General features: G+C 40.6%; 1 pseudogene; it reads right to left on the reverse strand.

Moving 5' to 3' along the window:
• Nucleotides 1-5,607: 5,607 nt before the first annotated feature.
• On the reverse strand, nucleotides 5,608-6,284 carry LOC142458243 (AN1-type zinc finger protein 6-like; annotated as a pseudogene).
• Nucleotides 6,285-6,739: the final 455 nt, after the last annotated feature.

The raw sequence follows: 6,739 nt of genomic DNA on the forward strand, positions 1-6,739 counted from the left end.
TGAAGCCCGTTTTGTAATCCGAGTGGGTTTTTATGAAGGACAGGACACGTTTCAGATTTTACAGTCTCAAAGAGGTTCACAATTGGGCCCAAGAAGCAGTTGTGTTCACAACTGGGAAAGAGTAACCACACTTGTGCATCTTGGGGTGGGGGGAGGGGGATCCCGCGGGACCAGAAGCCCAAGAACCCTAGAGGCTGAAAACATGTGGGCCAAGAGCCTGTGGGTCCCAAGTAGACCCAGAGGGGACGCATGTCTGCCCACGCAGGGAAGGGAAATCCTCCTCCTGTACCTGCCTCTGACCAGGAGCAGGGTAAGCGTGCATCCCAGAGCATGCGCCCTGCTTTTATTCTAGCCCACCCCATGGCTGGGGGAAGGCTTGGTCAATGGTATTGGTTGATCTCATTGGATAAGTTAGGCCCACCTGGGTGATGTCATGAGCCTGGGCTTAGTTTGGCCTACCCAGGTGTACCTCCCACCTGGCTTGGGTTTGAGTATGAACATGCTCAGTTAGGGGTCTTCATAGGTGTCTAATGGTTACATGAGTTGTTTCCAAAGTCCACTATGGGGGCCTTTTCAGGCATGGAGGGACACCCGTGTCCCTAAGCTGGCTACCCAACCGTACCATTTTGCATTCTCACCGACAGTGGATGAGGTTCCAATTTCTTCACGTCTCCATTAACACTTGTTATTTTACATTTTAAAATCTTAGCCAACTGACAGGTCAAAATGCCTGACAGAAGGCCTGGCCTGGCTTGAGGCAATACTGTTAGAGGCCTAATCCCAGATTTAGAATAGTTTAGATAAAGAATTAAGATAAGCAAAGTAAGGATTGAATTTGACTATTTTAAGAATTGAGTTTAGAAACTGATTCTACTTTGTTCATATTCATTTCTTCCGCTTATTATTATGATTGATAGGAATTATTATAGGGAAGTATTAAAGAGTTTTTAGAGTCCACTTGCCTGAGCCATTAAAATTTGATTTTTAAATGGGTTCAGGACACGCCTACAAAGAAGGCTCTGAAAAGATAAGCCCCACCCAGTGCTTTGGAGAACTGAAGACATTTGCATTCCAAGAGACTTGCCTAGGGGTATGTTGACAGATTGAAGAAAAAGAAACTGGCGATTTGAATCTTGAACTTTTTGTCAGAGGCTGGAAAAAAGCTGGAACCATGAAGAAAACTCTCTAGTACTGAACGTTAAAGAAAGCCTGTGAGCAGACTGAAATGTTTGCTTGGTGATCACCTGGATCTACTTGTTAAGGGGAAGTGAGAGAAATGCAGCAATAATAAGATGGGTTGAGTCTGGCCACTGAGCTGTGAGAGCGGGTTGGCTGGTCTGAAGTTCATTACCTACTACAAGAGGGCTAGGCTTGTTGAGAATTTGTGTTGGGGTCATCGTATAAAGGCAAGGCAACCAATGGGCACCCTGGTGAGGCTGAGTGAGGCAGCCCACATTGAGCTGACCAGAACCCAAGGAGATGAAGAGAAGATTTTTGAGCCTGTGAACTGGTGCATATTGCTGCAGACTTTATGGGTGGCCTGTCTTGATTTGACTGCTTATGAATAGGGACTTGAGAAGGTTCTAACTGGAATGAAGATTCTTCACCGCAAAGAATATTATTGTCTCCTTAGAGGGCTGGGTTTATGTAAGAGGCAGTATAGAAATTGGAGACCCAAAATGGGGCAGATAAAGGCAAGAAGTGGCTGATTTACAAACTTTCATAGGTAGGGGAATATATTCATAGGTTTATAGGATTAAGGTTTAGATGTTAACTGCAATTGTTAGGCATAGCATTTTTTGTTTTGTTCACTTATAGAATGTTATGTTTAAATGAGGGTGGCACATATTGAATTGTATGCATTTTAGTTTTATCCTGTTAGGTACAGATGTGATTTTATTATTGCTTGTTGAAAATTATATATGACTACAGAGTTGTGTGAAAGTGTCAAGTTGACAAGGGGTGGCCTGTGGTAGTGACATAATCTGTTGTCAATTGAAACTTTGGAGTGGATGGGGTGGAATTTAGCCTGCCAATCAGGTCACAGCTTGATGACCTCATTTGGAGGGGCCAAAGAGATAAGTAGCTCACTGGTCTGTGATCTTTCTGCATATGGTGTCATTGCATGTGTTTCATGAGTCTGAAGAGGACATTATAGATTGGTATCGGACATATGGACTAATATCAGATTTATGGACTTGGTCTTTACTGGGTGGAGATGTTTTCTCAATATTTAACTTCTCTTGAATATAAAGCTCTTTTTCTTTATTGGGGGGTCATACAAATCTTATCACAATCCATACATCCATCCATTGTGTCAAGCACATTTGTACATTTGTTTCCCTCATCATTCTCAACACGTTTGCTTTCTACTTGAGCCCTTGGTATCAGCTCCTCATTTTTTCCCTCCCTCCCATGAATCCTTGATAATTTATAAATTATTATTATTTTGTTATGTCTTACACGGTCCGACATCTTCCTTCACCCACTTTTCTGTTGTCCTTTCCCCAGGGAGGAGGTTATCTGTAGATCCTTGTAATTAGAGTTCCCCCTATCTCTCCTATCTTCTCTCCACCCTCCCAGTATCGCCACTCTCACCACTGGTCCTGAAGGGATCATCTGTCCTGGATTCACTGTGTTTCCAGTTCTTATCTGTACCTATGTACAAACTCTGGTCTAGCCGGATTTGTAAGGTAGAATAGGGATCATGATAGTGGTGGGGAGGAAGCATTTAGGAACTAGAGGAAAGTTGTATGTTTCATCATTGCTACACTGCACCCTGACTGGCTCATCTCCTCCTCGAGACCCTTCTGTAAGGAGATGTCCAGTTGCCTATAGATGGACTTTGGGTCCCCACTCCGCACTCACCCTCATTCACAATGATATGATTTTTTGTTCTTTGATGCCTGATACATGATCCCTTCAAGTCCTTGTGACCACACAGGTTGGTGTGCTTCTTCCATGTGGGCTTTGTTGCTTCTGAGGTTGATGGGCAATTGTTTACCTTGGAGACATAAAGCTCTTTCTTATGCACATAATGCGTGTCTAAGAATTTGTTCCTCTAGTCAATCCAGACTAACATACAAACCTACTGGAAGTGAAATGGTTATCTCTTTATGATATTGATCTGTATGCATACTCTTTAAATAGCTATTTTGTTGTTGTTCACTACCATTAAACCAATTTTTATTTATAGCAACCCCAGGTAATAGCATAGAACCTACCCCATATGGTTTTCTAGGCTGTAATCTTCATGGGAACAGATGCCAGTTCTCTCTCTCTCTAAACCTACAGTTGTGTTCGAACTGCCAACCTCTCAATGGCAACTGACCAGAATCCAGAGTCGTAAACTATGTGTAAGACATGGCCACTACTTTTAGCAAAAGTGCATGTAGTCGAGGAGAGAAACGAGAGGAGGAAGGTCTAGCTACAATGATGAGGAAGACTTCTTTGAGGTAAGATGCCAGCATTCCAGTAGATACCAGGGGAAAACACTCTAGATAAAGGGCAACTCACAAAGGCTCTAATGGAGTGATCAAGACTTTATTAATGATGGATTATTGAAAAATCTGCAAAATGAATGTTCCATCTCTACTGATGGTCTCTGTAAGTCTTTCATTTGCCTGAAGGTGGCAAGCTGGGTTTGTGTGAGAAACTTCAGTCAACAGCATTTGAAAGGAAGATGAAACAATATTTTTTTTCTGAAAAATAAACTTTCGTGGGCGTTTAACTTATGAAATCAAGAAGTGAAAAAGATAGAAAATTGCCAACATAAGTACTCATTTAAATAAATAGTATTACATATTAAAGGTACATAGATTTTGCTTTGCAGGTACATATTTTAATTTGTATTGTCTTTACTGATTTCTCAGTTATATGATTTCAGCCCTCCCCCCCACACCTGGTAGGTGAAAAAGTTGACACACACAAAAAACTTATTAAAATCTGTGATAAGCTTTTTTAGCAGTTTTTTTAAATGGTCAGCATTATTTAGGCATAATTTCCAAATGGTAGAATTCACCTTTTTTTTTGAGAATTCACCTTTTTAAGTGTATAGCTATGTGAATGTTCACCAGTATATGTGGTGTGTAAGCACCAGTATAATCGAGATAGAAAACGGTTTTACTGTTCCCGCAAATTTCCGTAAGCCCTTTGTGGTCACCTCCAGACCCCAGCAACCACTGACTTGTTGTGTGAATGGAATCAAGTAGTATATTTTCTTTCTTGTCCTGGCTTCTTCTTCCATTCAGTGCAATTACTCTGAGATACAGGCATGTTGTACTGCGTAGAAAGAGTTTAATCTTTATCAAATGAGAGACCTTTAGGTTGTTTTAGCTTTTAACAAGTTTTAATTAAGCCACTATAAACATTCATATATAAGTGTTTGAGTGATCTTAGTGTTTTTTTCTTCTTACTTAGGAGTAGAATTTCTCAGTTGAATGATAAGGATATGTTTTTAAGAAACTGACAAAGTGCATTCAGTATCTTTGTTTTGTTTCTATTTTGCATTATTCATTCTGGTTGGTGGTAATGGTATCTCATTGTAGCTATTGGTTTTTTTGGCGCAGTCTTGTGCAACTCTTTTGCCCACTTGTGAGACGGGGTTGCTTGTTTCGAGAGTCTTTATATATTCTGGACACGAATCCATTATGAGCTATGTGCTTTGCAAATTTGGGGGGCTAGATTGCTCACCTTGAGCTTCTCTACTGTCTTTTCCTACAGATGTAGTCAACTTGATTCTTGCGTATTCCATCTGGTGAAGTCCATGTGTACTAGCCTGTGGCTCACTGTCTTAACTCTGTCTTTTAAAGAGCAGAGATTTTATGCGTGTGTGTTCTCATTTTCCTTTTTATTTAATCCAAGACTTGTGGATGAACATAAATACAGCATACTCACTTCAGGTCACTTTTCGTTATTGTGTACGCATTGACTGATGAACATATTCTGAAAGAAACATGTAGTCATCGATGAAATGTGTACAGCTTTCCTCTCCCTCGCTCAAAAAAAAAGATTAAGCCACAGAAACTTAGAATTTCATCAGCACACACTCTCATGTGATGAATGATTCAGACATAAACAGTGGGTGTGGAGAAACTATATGCTGACATATGTGCAACCTTTGTTAATGAAAAAACCCAGAAGCAACCATAATGATGAAGACACATTCAGTTGCTGATAACTAGTTTTGCCCTGAGCAGCATTATCCAAAGAGAAACTGTGCTGCAGAAATAACCTATCTATACATACACAATGAGGAAATAAACAGCAAGATTTAAGCGTGCATGTTTAACACTGAGAAAAATAACAGCCCTCCAAAATGCCTCCACTTTTGTTATACAGAGTCCTCTACACTCAATGAAAGTTAAAATGATCTTAAAAGGAAAATACTTGTCAAATTTGCTTAAGTCTTTTCAGCCACAGAAACTGCAATGGAAATAAATATTCAGAGTCGTTTTCAAAGCAAAACAAAATATCTATTCTTCTGATGACATGTATGATTAAAACGGCTCTGAAGATACAACGCTCTACGTTCCCGGTGACGAGGGGGAAGAGGCTCAAGTCATGTTTGGTTTGCAGAAGGTCACAGGATTTTGTGTTCTAGCAGGATCAAATCTTCTGGATCTTTTCACCCACAGCTACTGGATTGTCCTTTCTGATTTGCTCAGCACCTCAGCTTTGTCCTTGTAAGACCAATTGTGTACAGCTGAGTAACAGTGCACACCACAGTAAAATTTCCTTGCTGGAATTCAGACTCAGTAAGCCCCACTTTCCTCCTGCACATGATACAGCGATTCTTTTTTTGTTTTTAAAAAGGATTTATTTATTATTTGATTGATTGATTTCAAGGGACTTGTTTTGTTCTTCAGACGACTGTTGTGCTGTATCTGATACTGAAGTTGGAGGATCACATTCAAGCGGAACAAAACCCTCTGCTCTGGGACCTTGTAGAGCTTCTGTTTCAGCTATTGCTTTTCCAGAGATGTACTGTCCATGTGGGGAGATGCTACAGATTCTGATAAAAGTGACTGATTCGATACAGGACTGGGCTGCACAAATGAAAATGTAGTAAAGTCTAGCGATGACGACTGAGCTTCTGAGACACTGCCATCTGTACGCTGAACTGGTAAAGATTTGGACAGACTACTGACAGAAGTTGCAGGCGGGCTTATTCTGCCCTTACCACTATTCTGTCTTTGAAGATGTTCTTTCTAGCCGACTGAGCACATACCATTTGAATAAGGTGGTGCATAACACCGGCAGCCAGGAGAACAAAGCACAGGCATGTGGCCGTGAGTGGTTCCTTGAGCCGTGTTTCTGTTGCGCGCTTTGATAACCAGAGGGGCTGTAGATTCACATTCCTACTATCTTTAGCTGTCCCCAGTTCCCTGCTCCTTGGACAGTTGAGGTTGAGGAGCAAACAGCTGTCCTGAATCTTGAGAAGACATTCATTTTCTGCCTTCCCTGTCCTCACAGCAGTTACTTATAGTTTGAATTTTATGCAAGAAGACATTTGTAAGCCCTTCAGTGTTTTACTGCGGCAGACTTCAGATTCGTTCCAACAATACCTGCGCCATGTGCTGTTTGCTTCATCTCAAAATTAGCTTCCGAGATTTTTAAAAATGAAAGTTAACTGATCATTTTTTAATGTATTATGCATTCTGTGTAATTATCTAAGAAACTATAGTCTAATTCAGTGACACAAAGATATTTTTCATGCTTTCTTCTATAATTTGTTATC

The sequence above is a fragment of the Tenrec ecaudatus genome, chromosome 10 (assembly GCF_050624435.1).
Source record: "Tenrec ecaudatus isolate mTenEca1 chromosome 10, mTenEca1.hap1, whole genome shotgun sequence".
In the NCBI taxonomy this organism is placed as follows: Eukaryota; Metazoa; Chordata; class Mammalia; order Afrosoricida; family Tenrecidae; genus Tenrec; species Tenrec ecaudatus.